The sequence below is a fragment of the Tachyglossus aculeatus genome, chromosome 15, assembly GCF_015852505.1.
Source record: "Tachyglossus aculeatus isolate mTacAcu1 chromosome 15, mTacAcu1.pri, whole genome shotgun sequence".
NCBI lineage: Eukaryota > Metazoa > Chordata > Mammalia > Monotremata > Tachyglossidae > Tachyglossus > Tachyglossus aculeatus.
In genome coordinates this window covers 23936156-23958693 of record NC_052080.1, presented here as the reverse complement: position 1 = coordinate 23958693, position 22538 = coordinate 23936156, and the positions used below count along the sequence as shown (strand labels likewise).

The window sequence follows — 22538 nt, the reverse complement described above, 5'->3', positions numbered from 1 at the left end:
CCCAAGCTTTTTTTTTCCAAGCTCATTTTCTGAAAATACGAGAGGAACAGGATAAGAAGATCTTCCAATACCTAATGCTTGATGTGAAATCAGATAAACTTGAAAAAATGTCACATGGGAAATGCAACACTGCAAATGTGACAAATTTTAGTCTGAGACACAACAATTTCTGAAACACCAATACTCTTCAAAAACAACATTAGTACCAAGAAAAATTAGCAGTAAAGCAGCCCTCACTAGCTAGGGTTAAAAGACCCAAGAAACCTCTAAAAGTTATGCTGAACAATGAATAATCATTTATATAGAGTGTGAGCTCATTGTGAGCAGGGAATGTATATACCAACTCTGCTGTATTGTACTCTCCCAAGCACTAAGTAGAATGTTCTGCACACAGTAAACACCCAATAAATAAGAACGAATGACTAAAAATCAAATCATTCCAAAATTAGCTAACAAGAATTAATTTTCAATGCACATGGCACTATATTAAAAGGAGACCATTTCTATACCGACTGTGATAAGCAATGGAAGATTTTTCTCTCTGTCAGAACCATTAAATTTCCCCCACTTTCCTGACACCATTTTTAGGATTATCACTGCTCTGGAGGTTAGCTTCAGTAACTCCAAATGACTACTTGGACAGCTCTAGGTTAAATAAAATTATTAGCCTACTTGCTAAATATTTATTTTGAAAGCCTATGAATGATACACAATCACATAAATTTAAGAGTGAAGTTAACAGTTAACTGAAAGGCTTTGCTTTAATTGAAGAGATAAGTGAGAGAAACTTCTGTCTGCCACGAGACAAAAAAATTCCTCAAAAAATACACTGTGTCCCTGAGTCCACGTGTTCTGGAATTTGGTGTCCAATTTTGCTTCCCTGTTTACACACCCTACAACATTGTTCACGTCAGTCACCTCCCCAGACTGAAGAATCCAAAGGTTTTCATCTATCAATGGGATTTACCGAGCGCTTACTGTGTGCACGTAGAGCACTGTACTGAGCACTTCGGAAAGTACAACAGAGTTGGCAGACACGATCCTTGCCCACAAGAAGCTGACAATCTACAGTCCACAATCTATCCTCATATGAAAACCTCTCCAACCTCCCGACTGTTCAGATTGCCCTTCTCTGTATCTTACTGCAGTATAGCATCAGTTCTTCTTATTAGGAAAGATGCGGTGACCATAACAGCCGGTGGTGTTTCTGATGCAGCCGGTTGCTAAATCAAATAGCCCGTCCAGAGAGCCCACAATTCACTGGAGGCTTAAACTTCAGCAACAGACCCCACTTTGTGATTCCTGCAGCCAGTTGTTCTGAGACAATTAAGCTTTTCTGTGAGTGCTGAGGGAAGTATACAGGTTTTAAACCTCCACCCCCTGAAACTACATGACCTGATGTAGCCCCCTCAGCTGTGTCTTAAATTTAGTAAGCTGGAGGGTATGGCTAGGTGTGTCAAAATGGAAGTGAGCTAGGGACCTGGCTTCCTTGGTGGGAAGGACCCCAGGATGTGAGGGAGCATGGATGTGCTGGATCTCGAGTGTCTGGTTTATCAGTCATTGCAGGGAGTCGGTTTACCCTGGGAGACCTCATAGTTTATTATTCATTCATTCATTCAATCGTATTTATTGAGCGCTTACTGTGTGCAGAGCACTGTACTAAGCACTTGGGAAGCACAAGTTGGCAACATATAGACATGGTCCCTACCCAACAGTGGGCTCACAGTCTAAAAGGGGGAGAGAGACAACAAAACATATTAACCAAATAAAACAAATAGAATATGTACAAGTAATTATTACCCAAACCACCAAAACCAGGGCCAGCTCTGGACCACTTCATCTGCCCCTCTCCTTGTAGTAGTTCTGGGGAGGGAAGGCTACCTGGGGGGCACATAATATCAGCCTGAGTGGTCCTATGAAACAGACCCATGAGATGGGCTCTTCTGTGACTATGCCCAACAAAAACCTGCAGCTACCAAAGACTAAGGTGGGCAACTGGGAAGGATGTCCCCTTCCTGCTTAAGCCCTGGCAAAGTGTGTGTCCTTTAGGAGGGCTGATGGGGAAAAAAAATCAATGCAACAGCATCCTCTCTAGAAAGCTGCTGCAATCTGACTTGCTAGAGGTCTCAAACTCTATGAGTTCCCATGTGTGGTCATCCATCCTGTGTGTGGGAGAATAACTCTTTCAAAAGACTCTCCCAGGGCATAAAGTTTTATAATGGGTGGGTGGTCTCCTTGAGGCATGCACACATGCACTCCCTGGATAGTGCCTGGGCTCAATGTATTGTCTCCTGACAAGGCAGATGGGTGAGGGATTATTCTCCCGACCTCACCAATTAGTCCCAGAAGGTGTAGTAAGGCCTAGCCATCAATGCGAGCTGACTGAGGCTGCGGGGTGGTGGTGGAGGAGCATGGATAGGGTACAGGAGTATAGAGAGAGAGAGAGAGAGAGAGAGAGTGTGTGTGTGTGTGTGTGTATATATATACACTCTCTCTATATATATACTCCCATACCTGTATATATATATGCACTCTCAGCACAGCAACTTCTCAGATGCCCTGTGGGATTATACATATATATATATGTATAATATATGTATATATATATAGAGAGAGAGAGAGGGAGAGAGAGAAAGAGAGAGAGAGAGAGTGTGTGTGTGTGTGTTTGTGTGTGTGTGTCCCCGCACGCACGAGCACTCACCCCACTGAATAGGGTTGAATGAGCACGTTCTAAACTTAGTTTGGTCCTGGTCAAGTACATCCAGGCTTCCCACCATGGAAGTTAACCTGTACCAATTGACAGTATGCCACACAGCCAGAGGTACTTCATGGGCACCTTGAGACTGTTGTCATCTCAAGAAGACGAGTTCTGGGTAAGCACTGGTGTAATCCCACAGGGTATCTGAGAAGTTGCTGTGCTAAGAGGTTTTGGAAAGAAAAATAACAATAATAATAGTAATTGTTAAGCACTTACTATATGCCAAGCACTGCATTAAGTGCTGAAATAGACACAGTTTAATCAGGTTGGACACAGTCTCTGTCCATGGTGACACTGTCTAAACAGGAAGGAGAACAGGTACTGAATCCCCACTTTACAGGTGAGGAAACCGAGGCATAAATAATTTAAACGACTCGCCCAAGTTCATCAGTCCCCTTATGCCCAGGCCCATGCCCTTTCTGCTACGCCACTTTGCTATAGAAATGTAGATATGTGCCCTTAAGAACTGAGACATATAGGTTTTAGGATAGTGCCCACACTGAAATGTGCAAATCACACATGAGGTGTCAGTTTAGGCTACATTTATTAAAATACCGATTCAATTATATTACTGTCTATGATTCGAATTGAGAAAAATGAAAAGCATGAGTTTGTGTGACAAAATTCGGCATCCACAGCATGGCTACTGCATCTGAAAAAGAAAGATGTGCAAACCAAGTGTGCGGTGTTGACGCCGTTTGCACCCACAGAAATGTTAAGATGATTTGATTATGCTGTTGTAAAAGGATCAGATTGTAATAAGCATGCAGGATAGGAAATATTTATCCTCATAGTTGTTAAATCAGAAGGGATGTGCAACAAGAGTGCCCCTGAACAAGAATGCAGATTTGTTTACTGAACTGTACTGAACTTTTTGCAGATTAAACAGATGAACCATTTGACACTATTTCAATGAACAAATTATTTCTCTGACTGTCATGCACTTAGTGTACGAACAGACTAATCTTCATTTTGTTACATTTAAATATATTTTAGGTGAAAACATCCTGAGATGTTTCACCTTGAGGTTAATGAATGAATTACACAGATCAGTGAGTATATGATAGGGTCATATGAAATGTATTACACTGTTGTAGGTGGATTTTTAAAAGTAGGCATGTCAACCCTGAACGGGTATGTGAAAATCTATTTAAGAGAATGCAAATATGTCCCAAAATGTATTATGCCTATCTGGATTCCCCTATCCATACTTTATTTTCATGTCGGTTCCCCCCCCATAGATCCTAAGCTCCTTGTGGGGAAGGATTGCATCTCCCAAGTCTGTTGTCCTCTCCCAAATGCTTCATAAGTGCTCTGCACATGTAAGCACTTGATAAACACCACTGATTGATAGGATGTGCGTATTTCATCTTTCCCTTGTCCTCGCTTCCCACCTATTTAGGATGTTAGGTCCCTTATCCCTCTCAAGCTGACCATGAGAAAGCCAGGTTGGCCCAAGCCAGAAGTCAATCTGGAAAGACACTGGAGTCCTGGCCAAAGATGCCACATATCCCACTAAAGAAGAAAAAAAATACTTCTAGTCATGTTGTCTTCAAAACCACCCCATTCTCAGAGGGTTTTACCCTTCAGAATCCCTAGTATTACACTCATACTGATCAAAACTCTGGCCAGTGCCAGGTTACCACCCCTTGGGGGAAATAAACCTGATTTTTTTTTAATGGCAATAAGCAATTATTATGTGCTAGTCACTATACTAAGTGCTGGGGTAGATAGAAGCAAATCAGGTTGGACACAGTTCATGATTCACATGGGGCTCACAGTTTAAATCCCCATTTTACAGATGAGGTAACGGGCACAGAGAAGTGAAGTGACTTGCCCAAGGCCACCCAACAGACAAGTGGTGGAACTGAGATTAGAAGCCAGGTCCTTCTTACTCTCAGGGCATGTTGCTGAATTGTCTGATGCCTTACCCCATGCATTACCCTTACTGGCCCAGATAGATTGGCCAACCATTCCAACATAGTAAACTTCTTCCCTTCCCGCTCCCTCCAGACCTGGGAGGACATTAAACAAACAAGGAATGGATTCTGGAGGAAGCTCTGCCCACAGTCTACTTCCAATTTTTAAGGCACTGACGGGACTTCTAAGTAGGTAATCAGAAGTTGTTGAACTTGGGAGGGAACTCATTTGAGAAATGGATCAATCAATGGCATTTACTGTGATGTGCACAGAGCGCTGTACTAAATGCTTGGGAAATTACAACGCGAGGAGAGTTGTTTGATGTGATCCCTGCCCACAAGGAGCTTACACTCTCCAGGGGGAGACAGACATTAAAATAAATTACAGATAGGGGACGAGTTAATGACTTTTTATTAGGAAGAATAGTAGTTGAATGCAGACCTCAAACTATAACAATTCAGTGCAGCTCTGCAAGAAGCTGAAGCAGATGAAGAAACTCTGATCTCTCCAGTACCATTTAATATTTGGGGACTAAGAAGTTTTGCATTAGTTTTCAAGAAAGCGGATGATATTTTTACAATGTCTGAAGAGCCAGAGAGGAGTCAGTAGGGGTGGAGTGGTGGTATGTCTGCTAATGGGTGCTTTAGAAAGGAAACAAGACAGCTGCTAGTCAATCTTAGTTGGATAACTTTTTCACTGAAGCACAAGAACTAATCCCAGTCAGCAGACAAGGCTTCTAATCCTGCAACCTCCTGCAGAGATTCATAATCATATTACAACTCCTCATTTACTTAAAACTGTAGTGTTCTGCTTTGAATTACACTACTAAATATTAAACAATAGGTTAGTGATGTTTGTCATTATAGTTTATAGCATGTAAAGAAATTTCAAATTACTTTTCAAGAGGCCTAATTTTGAACACGTAAGTCTGTGGGAAATCGTACCCCCACAATACAATCATATTTTGAAGAAACATTCAGCCAGCTGAATGTTGGCAGGGGCCTATAAATGCATTTGCCCTTTCACATTCTTTTCATTCAGAGACCCAAATTTCATCTTCAGTCAAGACCGTTCACTTTTAGTTGCCGCTTTTCCTTTGTCCCACTCCTCAGAATGGGCCAACTCCTTCCTTCATCATTTTCTTCTTTCAGAGACCTCAGCCTTGAAATGGGCAGCAAGGAACTGAACGATGACGATGACGATGATGATGACGATATTTGCTAAGTGCTCATTGGGGCCAAGCACTATACTAAGCCCTGGAGTAGATGCAAGATAATCAGGTTGGGCACTGTTCTTGTCCCACATTGGGCTCACAGTCAAAGTAGGAAGGAGGACAGGTACTGATTGATAACATCAACATTTCCTTTTAGCCATTTTTGCAATGATCAGTTTGGCATTCAGACTTAAAACAAACTCTCCAGTAGAGAGTACTTATATTGAACCTAAGTGCAATGGACACATGGTTTCAGCATGGGAGCCTGGCCAAGAAATCTCCATGGACAAATTCAGTGTGATTGGATACGTTAAAGCCATGCAGACATCCCCATCCGATTTGGGGACACGCACTGGTTGCCATCTGTCCCCTGCCCAGCTACGGGGAGGTGGGGAAAAGCTCTACAAAACACTTTAAAGTCAAGAATTAGTAGTGGTAATTGTATTTATTAAGCGCTTACTGTGTGCAGAGCACTGTACTAAGCACTGGGAGAGAAAACACGAGTAGGAATTAGACATGGTCCCTGTCCCTTTGGGGGCTCACATTCTAAGTATTATACTGAGAATCATTTCAAAACTAAAAATGATTTCATTACAGCTCCTGTGAAGGTGAAATGAGTCACAGGGAAAATGCCCCCCTACCAAAAGAGAGGCTACCGCACAAAAGAACCAAAACAGAGCTCATCCTATGGCATGATCTGATGACTTCCCACTTTTAGAGAACAGTCTTTATCCCGGACTCATCAGAAGTGCACCCCTCCCTCTCCTCAGCCCCCAATTATTAATAATATACAAAGAAGCATTTTTCTGGATAAAGTAAAATTCACCAAGATGACATCAAATGAGAGAGGAATGGATGAGTAATAAGAATGGGCCCCAGTCAGACAAAGTTAAACATTCTTATTTCAAGCAAATATTAACCAGTGCTTGGAATCCTTAAACCAAAAGGCAAAGTATTAATAACTTTCTGGTAAAAATAGATGCTGTTTCTACCTGACTCAGCATGTAGTAAAAGATGAGTATTTATTGTACTCCAAAATATAATTTTGGATTAAAGTGCCCTTAAGGGTATATACTATCCAAATCCTTTTATTTTTCCTTAGCATTTTCACATTCTAAATTCAATAATGGAACAGGGAAGCTAATTAGAGAGGAAGGCAGAATATCAAAACCAGACAACTGATCAAAATGGGCTTTTCCCGAGAGCAATAAGAACATGAGCTAAAGATGGATCCTGTCAAGACTTGATGATTTGAACTGAGTGCCTTCACCCTACTCAATTTTTCTTCCTGGGTCACAGTGACATGAACTGCTTAAAGCATCCAACATATGGTATAGGCAGCCATGGAAATTCCTTATTGAGAGACAAATCCGCTGGGCTATTTTGATGGTGCCTCCTTATCCGTAAACTTTAAAGTGTCTTGAGGGACTGTGCAGCTCCAGCTCTTGATACTAAAATGACTAGGTATTAGACTATATGTGCATCTCAAGAATTACCTCATTCATTTCTTGGTAAGCAATATTTTGAATAAATCTTTATGACACAGTTGTTGCGTGGCAAAAATCTAAACCAAAGCAGACAGCTGCCTTCCCAATTAAATACATTTGCTAAGAAGAATAAAAATGTGAAGTGCCAATTACACGCTAACCACTGGGATGATGATGGAGTCTCCCGCCGAGAACGTGGGACGGAGCCTCAATCTTGAGATTTTGGGAGTGAGAACCTGTGCAGAAGAACTGAGTATAATGCTCGTGGTTTGGGCATTATCACTCTCTCATCCCTGCCTACCATATTTCCACTTCGGCTTGTCCAAACTGGTTCTAATACAGAATGAAGAAGAGTCCCTGTCCTATGGCAGTAGAAATAAGACTCTTTCACAAAAATAAAATGACTAAAATGTACAACTTTCCAGTGCTGAAAAGCTGCTTAGCCAAGTGTACCATCATTTATTACAAGCCACTAAATTGAAGATGCAAGGACTTATATAAAATATTTATCTTATATACATATATTTATTCGTATTTATTGAGTGCTTACTGTGTGCAGAGCACTGTACTTTTAGAGTACTTTTAGTACTTTTTGTACTTTGTACCCCTTTTTAGACTGTGAGCCCACTGTTGGGTAGGGACTGTCTCTATATGTTGCCAATTTGTACTTCCCAAGCGCTTAGTACAGTGCTTTGCACATAGTAAGCGCTCAATAAATACGATTGATGATGATGATGATGATGTACTAAACGCTTGGGAAGTATAAATCGGCAACATATAGAGGCGGTCCCTTCCCAACAATGGGTTCACAGTCTAGAAATAAGGGTATTTGTTAAGCGCTTACTATGTGCCAAAAATAAGGGTATTTGTTAAGCGCTTACTATGTGCCAAGCACTGTTCTAAGCGCCAGGGGGGGAATATAAGGTAATCAGGTTGTTCCACATGAGGTTCACAGTCTTAATCCCCATTTTAACAGATGATGGAACTGAGGCACAGAGAAGTGAAGTCACACAGCTGACCAGTGGCGGGGCTGGGATTAGAACCCATGACCTGTGACTCCCAAGCCCCAGCTCTTTCCACTGAGCCACGCTTAGGTACAAGAAGAAAAATAGATATAGATATATGTATATATATTATTTTTATCATGGAAGTCAGCCATGGCCTGTCTCAGGCAAACAATATGGGAACTGAAGGAATAATAAGAAAATGACAGAAATACTGTGGGTTAAAGTTCTCAGTAGATTAAAACCAACCTCCAGAAGATGGGAGTGGAGGGTGGTTTCCCTGCTGATTTTAAGAATTGTACCTCTGCTTTCAAGGTTCCACCTGAAATATCCCCCACACCCACATAGACTGTGAGCCCACTGCTGGGTAGGGACTGTCTCTATATGTTGCCAATTTGTACTTCCCAAGCGCTTAGTACAGTGCTCTGCACATAGTAAGCGCTCAATAAATACAATTGATGATGATACAACTTTCTCCTCACACCATCAAGCGTGAACATACACACTCATGAATACCCATGGGAACCCCAAGAGGAAAGGGCAGAGCAGGAGAGGCCAGATCAGTTGCACTTGTTCCTGCCACTCTGCCTAAGCAGTTTTTATTCTCTGATGCTTTTCCTGCTTCACTTTTTGCTGGGTTTTCTGGAGTCCTCGCCTCGCCGAGGAGTCTGACAAAAGGCAGTCCGGCAAGAGGCACATTCTCAGCAGCTGCCGTTCTCTCACGACCTCAGCCGCTCTCCCAGGGAGGAGTTAAACTCCTGCAAAAACGCTTCTGCCAAAAACCAAGGTCCCAACGTGTAGCTAGCCTAGCCCCAACTCTAGAGTCCTACGAGCTCCGAGCCAGACTGGAAATGAATCTAAGCTGGCCTGGAATTGGGTCTGGGCTCACTTCCTTGGGGACAGCAGCCCAAAAAGCTCTAGGCTATAAGCTCCCTGTAGACAGGGAACATGTCAACTAACTCCATTATACTGTACCCTCCCGAGCCGCTTAGAACAGTGCTCTGCACATAATAAGCACTCAATAAAGACCACTGATTGATTGATTTAAAAAGCCCTACGGCACACCCCAGAAGTGAGGCCCTGGCCATTAGAGGTTAAGCACTATGCTCGAATTGGTTTGGTACTGCTTCCAGCTATTGAACGTGATTCACGCCTGATGTCAGTCCGATGACAAGACGTATGGCTCTGGGAGTCTGGTTCTCACCCACAGTACTTATGTCCCACACTAATGTACATGTTCGCAATTTATTTATTTGTTTAAATTAACGTCTATCTACTCCACACTGTAAACTCACCGTGGGTAGGGAATGGGTCTGTTTATTGTTAGTGTACTCCCCCGAGTGGTGCTTTGCACACAGTAGGCACTCAATAAATACGATTGAATGAATGAATGAGGGAATGAATAACTCTGACTCTGGAGTGCCTGCTGGATCTAGGCCATCAGTGGCAAGGGGTTCTAACTGAAGAACCAACCCTATAAGATGTTCCACAAAGTAGACAGGCCTAACAGGAATCCTGAAAAATAGCTGGCTAATGTGGGCGGCGACACCCGAAGTGTCTATGAAGCAACCACCCGCTACATCACGGTGCCACGGCACGGACAAAAGCAATGTGCTGTGGATGCTTAAGCCATAAGTGGATCCTACACATAAAAATAAATTCCCTGTGTGCAATGTCAGGAGCAGCACTGCCTACTGGAAACAGCACAGTCCTAGGAGTCAGAGGACCCGGGTTCTAACCCAAACTCTGCCACTTGTCTGCTGGGTGACCTTGGGCAAGTCATTTCACTTCTCTGGGCCTCAGTTTCCTCAACTGTAGAATGGGGATTAAATCCTACTCCCTCAATCAATCAATCAATCAATCAATCGTATTTATTGAGCGCTTACTATGTGCAGAGCACTGTACTAAGCGCTTGGGAAGTACAAATTGGCATCACATAGAGACAGTCCCTACCCAACAGTGGGCTCACAGTCTAAAAGGGGGAGACAGAGAACAGAACCAAACATACCAACAAAATAGAATAAGTAGGATAGAAATGTACAAGTAAAATAAATAAATGAATAAATAAATAGAGTAATAAATATGTACAACCATATATACATATATACAGGTGCTGTGGGGAAGGGAAGGAGGTAAGACGGGGGGATGGAGAGGGGGACGAGGGGGAGAGGTAAGAAGGGGCTCAGTCTGGGAAGGCCTCCTGGAGGAGGTGAGCTCTCAGCAGGGCCTTGAAGGGAGGAAGAGAGCTAGCGCGGCGGATGGGCAGAGGGAGGGCATTCCAGGCCCGGGGGATGACGTGGGCCGGGGGTCGATGGTGGGACAGGCGAGAGCGAGGTACAGTGAGGAGATTAGTGGTGGAGGAGCGGAGGGAGCAGGCTGGGCAGTAGAAGGAGAGAAGGGAGGTGAGGTAGGAGGGGGCGAGGGGATGGACAGCCTTGAAGCCCAGGGTGAGGAGTTTCTGCCTGATGCGCAGATTGATCGGTAGCCATTGGAGGTTTTTGAGGAGGGGAGTAATATGTAATTTATTACTAAGTAGGAGGGAGTACTCCTCCTACTTAGACCCCATGTGGGACAGGGACTGTGTCCAACCTGATAAACTTCTGTCTGCCAAAGCACTTGGAAAAGTGCTTGACGTATAGTACACGCTTAACAAACACCAGAAAACCAACAAAACAAAATTTGCAATGTGTTGAATCCCTGCCTGCCTACTCTCGCACTGCATTCTCTATCCCATTGGGAACGTCACTGGCAAGAAAGAGAGTGCAAGTGGTTCTGTACATACTCTCAGCACTAGAGTGGACTCCTTTCTTCCAGAGAACAAGCCCTCCTTGGTGCCATCGATGAGACGCCAGCCCGTCCTGCCTTCCACCACCCCGGCAGGAAAGTGAAAAAGCAGCCACGGCACAAGGCCTCCTCAAAACCTCAGAAAAGCTGGTGGCTGCTGGAACGGTCACTGTGGCTCTCTATGGCTGTGCCTTGGGCCACCAAGAGCAGGAAATTTTTCTCCTCTAGCCAAAGCACCCCGCTGACTTGGGGTTTTATTTTTTTGAGTACTTCATCGGTTCATCTCTTCTGATACGCCCATCACCGGCCTTCTCCCCACATTGTACTCTTAGATTGTGAGCTCCTCCAAGGGACAGTGATCATGTCTAAATCCCACCTGCATGCTCTCTCCTGGCATTTAGTACACCGCTATGCTCACGGTAAGCACTGAATATTATTAGTGCTACTTCACACGTGTTCTTGGTCTCAAGACCGAGGCTCAATCATCATTCTTGTTAAAGGATGGTATCGTCATACCGACCCCAATATAAGAATGAGGAACCAAGGGTCACCCAAACGCAGCTCAAACCTGTGCAGTTTCTATTCTGTGGCACTTCAGTCTTATGACCCGCTGCCTGGGCTGTAAGCTCATTGAGGGCAAGGAACATGTCTACCAAATCTATTGTACTGTACTCTCCCAAGCGCTTAGTACAGTGCTCTGCACACAATAAAAGCTCAATAAATACCACTGCTTGATTGACTGGGTTCGGCCTAAGCAGAGATAAAAAATTACAGGCAGTGTTATTTAAAACCAGATCCCTACTTATAAGAGGAAAAACAGAAAATAGCACGGGATCCGGTAAACAGCAAAGGAAAACCTTTTTCTGTGCACACTGTGGAAGTAACTGCCCATCACTCCTTTCAGCCACCCACCCACGTGAATAAAGTTCACCATCAACAGTCACAGAATAGTCCTCTTCACATTTTAAAAGTCCTGTGAACCAAGAAATCCACATCCCTAACTGGTCTAATGAAGAGAATACTGTGACTTGAGGGCACATTCAGTAGCCATTTGTTTGAAGGGGAGATTGAAAATAGAGTTCATATTTCTATTCAAAATATGAAGTGTCATAATTTCAGCTCTCTCCCAAAACTTGAGGTGGCAACGCGTCCACGGGGTAGAGAGCAATGCCATCCAGCCTTAAGAAGGAACCAAGCAGATCCCATGCCAAACAATGCTAGCTTGAAATTTCAGCTTCAAACCCACATACAAGATGGCTAGTCAAGTCCTCTCTTTCAGACCCATAGGTTTCTCAAAGTCATGATCAGCTTCTCCCAATTCTAGCTCTCCTCTGGCTACAGACTGGCTATATCTCTAGGAGTAGACATATTTTAAACACCCCTTTCCTGTCAAAGGTTGATTATTGGGCCTAAATCTGCATAGGCTACACGTAAAGACTGTGAGCCCACTTCTAGACTGTGAGCCCACTGTTGGGTAGGGACTGTCTCTATTTGTTGCCAACTTGTACTTCCCAAGCGCTTAGTACAGTGCTCTGCACACAGTACGCGCTCAATAAATACGACTGATTGATAAAGAAGTGGCGTGGCCCAGTGGAAAGAGCCCGGGCTTGGGAGCCAGAGGTTATGGGTTCTAATCCCGGCTCCACCGCTTGTCAGCTGTGTAACCTTAGGCAAGTCACTTAACTTCTCTGGGCCTCAGTTACCTCATCCGTAAAATGGGGATTAAGACTGTGAGCCCCTCGTGGGACAACCTGATCACCTTGTATCCCCCCCAGCGCTTAGAACAGTGCTTTGCACATAGTAAGTGCTTAACAAATGCCATCATTATTATTATTATTATTATTCTTATAAAGTTGGAGTTGCAGATTACTACTTATACCTCAGGGCCTTACCTAGGAACCCTGATGCCAGCCTGACTGGCTAATACTCTGAATGCATCCAGATGCCTTCGTACCCCCCAGCCCCGTCCTTCCACCCTGAGGGTCTTCACCCAGTACCTGGACCCTTGATGGTGTAAGAGCACGCAAACCTTCCAGCATTCCTGAGCAGAGACCATTAACCACGTAATGACGATGGCATTTGTTAAGCGCTTTCTATGTGTCAAGCACTGTTCTAAGCGCTGGGGACGTTACAAGGTGATCAGGTTGTCCCACGGGGGGCTCACAGTCTCAATCCCCATTTTACAGATAAGCTAGCTGAGGCACAAAGAAGTGAAGTGACTTGCCCAAGGTCACAGAGAAGACAAGTGGCAGAGCTGGGATTTAGAACCCAGGCCCTTCTGACTTCCAGGCACCAAGGGCTATCCACTAGGCCATGCTAAGGAGGGACACAGGCTCAATCAATCAATCAATCGTATTTATTGAGCGCTTACTGTGTGCAGAGCACTGTACTAAGCGCTTGGGAAGTACAAGTTGGCAACGTATAGAGACAGTCCCTACCCAACAGTGGGCTCACAGTCTAAAAGGGGGAGACAGAGAACAAAACCAAACATACTAACAAAATAAAATAAATAGAATAGATATGTACAAGTAAAATAAATAAATAGAATAATAAATATGTACAAACATATATCCATATATACAGGTGCTGTGGGGAAGGGAAGGAGGTAAGGTGGGGGGGATGGAGAGGGGGACGAGGGGGAGAGGAAGGAAGGGGCTCAGTCTGGGAAGGCCTCCTGGAGGAGGTGAGCTTTCAGTAGGATGACAAAGTCTCTTTGAAAAAATACACCAGTCTATAGAACTTCAAACAGCATTTTTCAGCAACCTGTGCTATTGGAAATAAATTAAAAAAAAAACGAAACCAGGGTCAAATCCCTCTGTTAGCTAGTCAATGTGTTCTCAGTAACTCTGTCAAGACAGACTAATCGATGAAACTTTCACAACCTGCCCTTAGATGTGCCCTTTGCAGACTAGCCATAAAAAATAGCTAGTTCTGCCACAACTCTCACTTGCTCCAGGCAACTGCCGTTTCCTCCTTCGGACTGCAACATCAAAATACTGTTTTGGGTAGAAGGTTTCCCTTCATTATCAGATGATATACAGAGCTTCTTTTCTAAATGGAACCTTTGTCAACTTACTCACCTGCAGTTCACAGCACTTGGTAGCACCCAAGCAGCCCATGAGAGCTCTTTATAATTCCTGAAAGAGAAAAGAAAAGGCTTTACATGTATATGTACTATAAATTACTTAATTCTCACACACTCAAATTTCCAAGTACTTTTTTCACACTGAATAATCCCTAGGTGTAAATTATTTTGGTAATCTTTCAAACCTTGATGCTAACATCACTGTTCATAATCATTACCTTGGAGTGAAGCATAGAGTTGTCGTACAGCAGTCAACAACACTACAAGCATCTTAGGAAATGAGAAAAAAAGTCAGACACGGAGTACAGGCCTTCCAACAATCTACCTGGGTCCCACCCTATCGTCTCTAAGTTGCTAAAATCCTGCCACTGAGATGGGCCTAAAAAAAGACAAAGGGAAGCAATTTTGTTAAGCTGGGCATAACAAAGGAACCGAAGAAATGCCATTACTGGGTCAGACCAATGGCCCACTGAGCCCAGGATTCCCCCACTACTGACAGCTTACCTCCTCCAGGAGGCCTTCCCAGACTGAGCCCGCTTTTTCCTCTCCTCCTCCCCTCCCCATCACCCCCCTGCCCTACCTCCTTCCCCTCCCCACAGCACTTGTATATATTTGTACATATTTATTACTCTATTTTACTTGTACATATTTACTACTCTATTTTATTAATGATGTGCATATAGCTATAATTCTATTTACTCTGACAGCTTTGACACCTGTCTACATGTTTTGTTCTGTTGTCCGTCTCCACCTTCTAGACTGTGAACCCGTTGTTGGGTACGGACCGTCTCTATACGTTGCCGACTTGTACTTCCCAAGTGCTTAGTATAGTGCTCTGCACAGTAAGCGCTCAACAAATACAATGAATTAATGAATGAATGGCAAAAGGATTTTTGGAGGAAGGACATTATAACCCCTTCCTGATGATCCCAAGAACACTGTTCACCTGTTCAATGGTCGCTACTCATAGGAATGATGACTTAAAGGAGCAGGTTTCCAGTGACGTCAGTATCTCTTACCCGAGCCCTGCCAGTAGCAGAGCTCACCATCTCGTAACTGTAATTTTCATTATTTTCCCCTAGATACATTATCCTGCACGTATCTGCATTGGTCTTGGCCGATTCACTTAGCTTTATGGGGTCTTTAGTTTTATCCCTAGCCGTTTGGCATCTCATTACCCAGAAAAGCTTCGTGTCATTTGTAAAACTTAAGATTCCACCACAAAAACGTCCTCCAGATTATTGATGAAGATGTTAAACAAAACCAGTTCTATCAGTGATTCCTAAAGAGAGCCTATTATTTACATGTCTCCATTCAGAGTTGTCATTTACCCTTACTCCTCGGGTTCCTCTCTTATGGCATTATCTCTGTGACAGAATGCTTCCTCTAATTCATTCAATCGTATTTATTGAGCGCTTACTGTGTGCAGGGCACTGTACTCTAATCCCATGACTGCACACAAAATGCTTTTATTTTTTTTAAAAAGTGATCTTGTTAAAGATCATTTGAAAAATCAATACATTATGTTCATTTGTCCTCCTATCTGCATGCTAAGATCGCCTCAAAGTATTCCAAAATTTTAAGTACAATATCTATCTATCTATATATATATACGTATATATATATATGTGTGTGCATATATACAGATGTCCTACTTAATTAAATACACACATATGTGCACACACATGCACACATACAGGTTGTGTTTCCGATGTGCTCAATGATCCTAAACTTAATTACTGCTTCTACTAGTTTGCCTGATCTAGAAGTGAGTTTTATCAACCTATAATTCTCTGTATCATCCTTGGAATCCCTTTTCCAGAACGATGTTATATTAATCATCCGTTAGTCCTCCGGTACACTGGCCATTTGCAATGGCAGGTTACAACCTCTTGTCATTTCTCTGACACTCTCCAAATTCCTTCAACCCTCTTGAGTCGATGGCACCCAATCCTGGAAATTTGTCTACGTATAGTTCAATCAATCTAGTCTAAATTTACTGTGTGGTCACTAAAATTAATCAATTTCCTTTGGCTTGTCTGATTCAAAAATGGTTAGGGAATAGAGAATGGGCATCTCACTAAAATCCAAAGTCAAGAATTCACTAAGCATCTCAGCTATCTGCTTTTCATCCTACAATCATTAAATGTTCCCCAGATTCCCTAGCCAATTTCCTGCTTTTGATCCTCTTGAAGACTCTTTGTTATTACCTTTGACATCCCTTGCAAGGGACTCTTCAAATAAAATTTCCAGGCATGCCACTCTTTACAAACTTCCCTGTTCTCACTTGGGTTGCCTTTCCATTTTGGGGGGTCTGACTTTTTCCCTCTGATGAACTCTTTCACCCTTCTGGCTAGGAATGCAGGGTTTTTTTTTTTTTATGGGCTCCTGGCTTTTTAGTCTGTGAAACCAATTTTACCTAGGCCTCTGAAATTCTTGTTTCTTTTTGGTGGTTTTCTAAGCGGCCTCCAGACTTTCATTAAATCTCCCGATTTATTTTTGTGTCTCCTTTGAACCTCCACCTAAGGTTTGTATTTTTTTCTTTGCTTTCTTTTCTAAAATGGAATATCCTTATATGGGTATCATGGGAGTCTTATCTCCTCTCCCCACAAACAAGGATGTCAAATTTTTATCAAACTGCGGTCAAAGTTGTAGAGTGGCTCTCCTGCACCAGATCCTGTCCTCAAATCAGAATGAAGTCATTCTGTATTGGTAGTATTAATGTTATTTAATTTATTGAGCACCAAAGTGCAACGCAATGTGAAGTGCAATGTGATAAGCACTTGGGAAGTACCAAAGCAGCAGAAGATGTGTTCCCTTCTCACAAGAAATTGGCCCTCTAAAATCAATCAATCAATCAATCGTATTTATTGATTTTCCCTCACTGGTTCTATAACCAGTTGTTCCCAAAAAAGTCATTTTTCTTATCCAAAAACTTTGCCTCTGCTTCTTTTTCTGATGAGCTATTCAATCACGCTACGAGGGGATACCTGAAGCCTCCCCCTATCAAATGGAACATTTCCTGGAGACTGTCCTCATCCTAGTAATGTGGTCTATAGTACTTACTCTATTGGTGTTTAACTCTGTGATTTCTACCCAAAAGCATTTCATAGCATGTCTCCTGTTGACAAGAATTTTTATGTCATTACTAGGGTGGCCACTGGCTGCAATCAAGGATCAAGGACGCCGAGATGCAGGCTGCAGCGTAATGTGAGGGCAAATGTGCCATTTTGCTGAAATACTTGGAGCTCACCCAAACCAAGAGCATTTTTCAGGAAGAAGGATCTCCGACTCTCCCTCTCCAACTTATTCCAGAGCCCTCGGCTTCCTCTCCCAGGTCCCTGTACAGATGCATGCCACTTCCACGTGGAATTTAGAGAAGTAGCATGGCCTAGTATATAGATGATGGACCTGGGCGTCAGAAGGACCTGGGTTCCAATCGCAGCTCCACCACTTGCCTGCTGTGTGACCTCGGGCAACTCAGTTAACTTCTCTGTGCCTCAGTTACCTCATCTAGAAAATGGGGATGAAGACCGTGAGCCCCGTGTGGGAGAGGGACTATGTCCAACCTGATTAGCCTGTATCTACCCCAGCACTCAGAATAGTGCTTTACGAATAGTAGGTGCTTAACAAATCCTACCATCCTTATTATTCTTATTCCAAGCTCCAGGACTTAGTGAAGCTGCTTGAGAAGCAGCGTAGCTCAGTGGAAAGAGCATGGGCTTTGGAGTCAGAGATCATGGGTTCAAATCTGGGCTCCGCCACTTGTCAGCTGTGTGACTTTGGGCAAGTCACTTAACTTCTCTGGGCCTCAGTTACTTTATCTGTAAAATGGGGATTAAGACTGTGAGCCCCACGTGGGACAACCTTGTAACCTCCCCAGCGCTTAGAATAGTGCTTTGCACATAGTAAGCGCTTAATAAATGCTATTATTATTATTATTATTATTATTATTAGTGACATGAGCCAAAGCGGTGGACGGCTAGAAGTTTAAAAGAAAAATACCAAAGGCATCCAGTGCCCAATCAGTACTGGATAGTACAATGCTCTGCACACAGTAAGTGTGCAATATGATTGACAGGGAACAGACCAGTAGAAAACCAAACAGTGCAGTATGCAACCAGATGGCGGTCACCAAAATATCCCAATGATTACAAAACTGTCTGTGTCGCCCCTCACCGAGTACCACGTCACCACCTAAGGACTGATAAACTTTCCTATACAGTTACAGCCTGGCAGCCTTGCTTCCCATTGATTTTTCTTCCCACCACTGAGAGTCGCAGGGAAGCCAATTATGTCAAGGGCCTCGCTATCTGCCAAGCATTCCAATTCACCCATTTTATCATTTAAGCTTCTGGCATTAGGGTAGAAGCACTCGCATATTTTGGCTTTCTTTTTTTTTGTGGTTGTTGTTTTGCCCATCCCCACATCCACCGGCTTCCCCACTAGATGGGCCATTCCAACCTACCTTCATCGTTTCCCCCAGATGCTCCATTTGATTCCTTCCAAAACCCTTCCCCGCTCCCCAACACTGCCTTGACCTTGTTCCACCACTCTCCCAGGAGCAGACAAGCCACATCCCATGATTTTCTGTGCTCACTGCCCTGAATACGACTCCCTAAGTTCCCCTCTGATTGAAATGTCTATAATTGGGCCCCAAATCCTCCCTGCTACCCTTTCATACTTCACTAGTACTCACACGGAGGTCCTACCTGCCTCCACCAGTTCCTCCCCCATTCCCTGTTCAAGTCCTGGGAGAGGTCACTACCTTTGTGGGTCCCCCCAAGGAGTCACAAACCTAGTTGTGCAGGTGCCTAATGAAAGACTGTTTGGTCTGGTTTCATCAGAGCTTTATAATTTTTAGGAGAAAGGTAAAATTGCAAATGGGGATTTTTCCAGAAAGCCCCGTTCGAGTCTATAGATGTCCCTGTAAGACCTTCAATGTCATTTTGCCTCACTCAAAACAAAAATAAATAAACAAATAAAAGGACAGTTGTAAGTTCTTTGGGGAACATTGTTTGTGATAATAATAATAATTTGTTTAGCACTTACTATATGCCAAACACTGGGCTAGGTACTGGGGGAGAGAAAAGAGAATCAGGTCAGTCTCTGTCCCACATGAGGTCACAGTCTAAGAAAGAGGGAGAACATACTGAATCCCCTGTTTACAAATGAGGAAACTTAGGCCCAGTCACCTTAAGTGACCTGCCCAAGGACAAACAGCAGCCAAACAGGCAGGATTATAACCCAAGTCCTCTGAATCCTAGGCCTGTGCTCTCCCAACTAGGCCACACCGCTTCATAGTAGTGACATCACAATGAATAGAGGTTCCTGCTAAAACTGATGTTTCTTGGCCGTTCCCTCCCTAAAAACAGGCCATGTCCAACCTGACAGAGATGTGGGATCTCATGCTTTATTGTGGCTTTGCAAAGTTCTCAGTTCTGTTATGATTTCATTGTGAGGAATACAGTGAGACTCTGGAGAATATCTGCTTCCACACTAATTTCTCAATCATTTTCAAAACTATACGGAAAAACTAACTCTGCTAGGCCAACCATTTATAATTTCTACGTGTAACAATCACCTTAAATGCAAGAACCACTCTGCTTTGTGTTCCTCCATCCGTATTAGGAGTGATTTTAACTGCATCCATCCATTTATATAATGGGCACTCCACAGCTCTCATAACTCGTTGAGCAAGGGATTTCAAGGCAAACCCCTCCAATCTTTCCAACACTGAAGGGTATACCGAAAGCCCACCAATGCACATATTATGCGGCTTTGTCTAAGTGCTTGGAAATGCACACATCCTTAAAAAATTTAAGTTGGTTTCCCTCGTTCCTTGGGTGGAGGCGTTCCAGCACCTGCAGGTTAGCTCTGCCCCAAACTTTCAGCTCTACCTCTAGATCACACACAGCCTGCTTCCCTCTGTGTACCACAGAAAGGGGTCAGGGGAAGGGTAAAACACATGGGACAACTGTCCAGGGCCTAGCAAGGCTTCACAGAGGAAGGACAGAACTTCCCTTAAGCCCAAAATAACAGTATTTCCCCACACTGCCCTGCAACTGCCTCCACAGACTGCTGAGGATTCTGCTGGGGGCGACCACCTCCTTCCAGCGCAGAACCTGGCCAGGATAATAATAATAATAATGTTGGCATTTGTTAAGCGCTTACTATGTGCAAAGCACTGTTCTAAGGATGGCTTTTGGAGACAGCGGTGGGGCTTCTCTGGAGGCCCACGTGGTCACATCACAGCCACTTTTAGGAAGGCCGCAGAATCTCTCCCCCGGCCCTGCATCTCTCTTTGGCCAACTCCGGAGAATCGGTATAACACAGATGAAATGTTAATGTGATTACAGAAAGTGTGAGAAAAGGGTTTCTTATTAGTCACAAAGCACAGAAGACTCAGCCTGAATACTGACCATCTCCCAAAGATGTACAACTTTACCTACAAATAGCCTTGTCGCCTGTCCTATTACACAAGCTCCTTGCCTTTAGGAAATTCCAAGGCAGGCTTTTTTACCCTAACCATGAACTTTATTTCCAACACTGGAGAATGCCTTGGGTTTCAAGTTCCAACTACTGGACTTCACTTTGAGGGCAGCTCTGCTGCAATTGTGGAGAATACGATCCCCAGGCAGAGTCTGCTTATTTCCTCGGAGAGTCTGAAAAGTTATTTTTTGGGATGAGAAGTATTTTGTACACCCGTAGATTAGTTGTTCCAACACAAATGAAGCCCAAACAAATGCAACAGCCACCCCCACCCTTGGGATTTCACCAAAACAAATCTGGAGGTTGGAATTGAGAGTTATGTTAACATGGCACACTTATTCACAGCAACTTGTTGACGAAGAGGAGCAAAAGCCTCACCTTTCCTAGCTGTACAATAAAATTCATCTGATATACACCACCAGCACAAGTGATCTTCATTCAGAATTGTCACATGGACACTTTTACATTAGAATCCCATGATCTTACTCTGTTTTCTCTTCCACATATAAAAAGGACAGTATCCTTCCTGTGTTTAACTCCAGAAAAACATTATGGCATATTTACGCTGCCTAAAAGCAAGGGGCTCAATCCAGACTTATGGCTGGATGGACATGTTGGAAAAAAAAAAGAAAAAAAAGCAGAACAAAAACAACTCAGCTTCCATTTATGTACCATGAGATTTAGAAGTGTTCACACACGTTTACAAAAAACAATGCTAAAGAACTTGGCCAAATGAGAAGAGAATGAACCTGCTGAGAGTGAGAGTTAGAGGAAAAGCAGCAGCATGGCCTAGAGGATAGAACACACGCCTGGGAGTCAGAAGAACTTGGGTTCTTCTGCCACTTGCCTGCTGTGTGACTTTGGGCAAGTCACTTCACTTCTCTGGGCCTCAGTTACCTCATCTGTAAAATGGGGATTAAGACCGTGAGCCCCATGTGGGACAGGAACGGTGTTCAACCCCATTTGCCTGTATCTACCCCGGTGCCTAGAACATAGTAAAGGCTTATCAAACACCACAATTATTATTATCATTACTACCTGGGTTCTAATCCCGGCTCCACCACTTGCTTTGTGTGACCTTGGGCAAGTTACTTAACTTCTCTGTGCCTCAGTTTTCCTCATCCATAAAATGGGGAATAAAGCCTCAAGACTGAGAGCCTCATATGGGACAGGGACTGTGTCCAGCCTCATTGCCTTCTAACTACCCCAGCACTTAGTTCCGTGCTTGACACATAGAAGGGCTTAACAAATGCCATAATTATTTATTATTATTATGAGTGAAGGGAAATAAACTTGTATCCTTCATCTCGAAGGATCACAATTATTGCAATAATAATTCATCTTGGAACTGATCACCTACTCGACCCCGCCTAAAAGAATCCCCAAATGTTCTTCCATTTTACCTGCCTAATATCCTTATCAGGTAGGTGATACTCGTTTTCCTCAACAGCGTTCAATTTCTCATTTTCAAAGGGGGAAAAAGATCCAAAAAGATAACTTGAAAATCTCCCAATCAGTGAAATAATTAAATCAGAACCAGAATTCAGATCTCCAGTTTCCCTAGCCCATCCTTTTTCCACTAGACATATTGCACTTTGCAGGATACAAACAAAACACACCGAAAAGAACTACACAGTTCACCACAAACTCAGTATATGCTAGCCTGGGGAAATATACAAAAATAAGATAACCAATTAAACCATGCCTACTCCCAGGCCAATTCCTACATAATTTTTTTTCAATGCAAGAATGCTATGACTTAGATGATACACTCCATTTCTTGTTTACTGTTCCA

General features: G+C 43.3%; 1 protein-coding gene across 2 annotated transcripts in view; it reads right to left on the bottom strand.

Annotated features, from left to right (window-relative positions):
- Positions 1-22538, bottom strand: part of HELZ (helicase with zinc finger) — a 124549-nt gene that overhangs the window by 96026 nt on the left and 5985 nt on the right. For both annotated transcript variants that reach the window (XM_038757081.1, XM_038757082.1), the window contains exon 3: positions 14247-14303. The gene's annotated coding sequence lies outside the window, so the exon portion shown is untranslated. The remainder of the gene's footprint in view (positions 1-14246; positions 14304-22538) is intronic.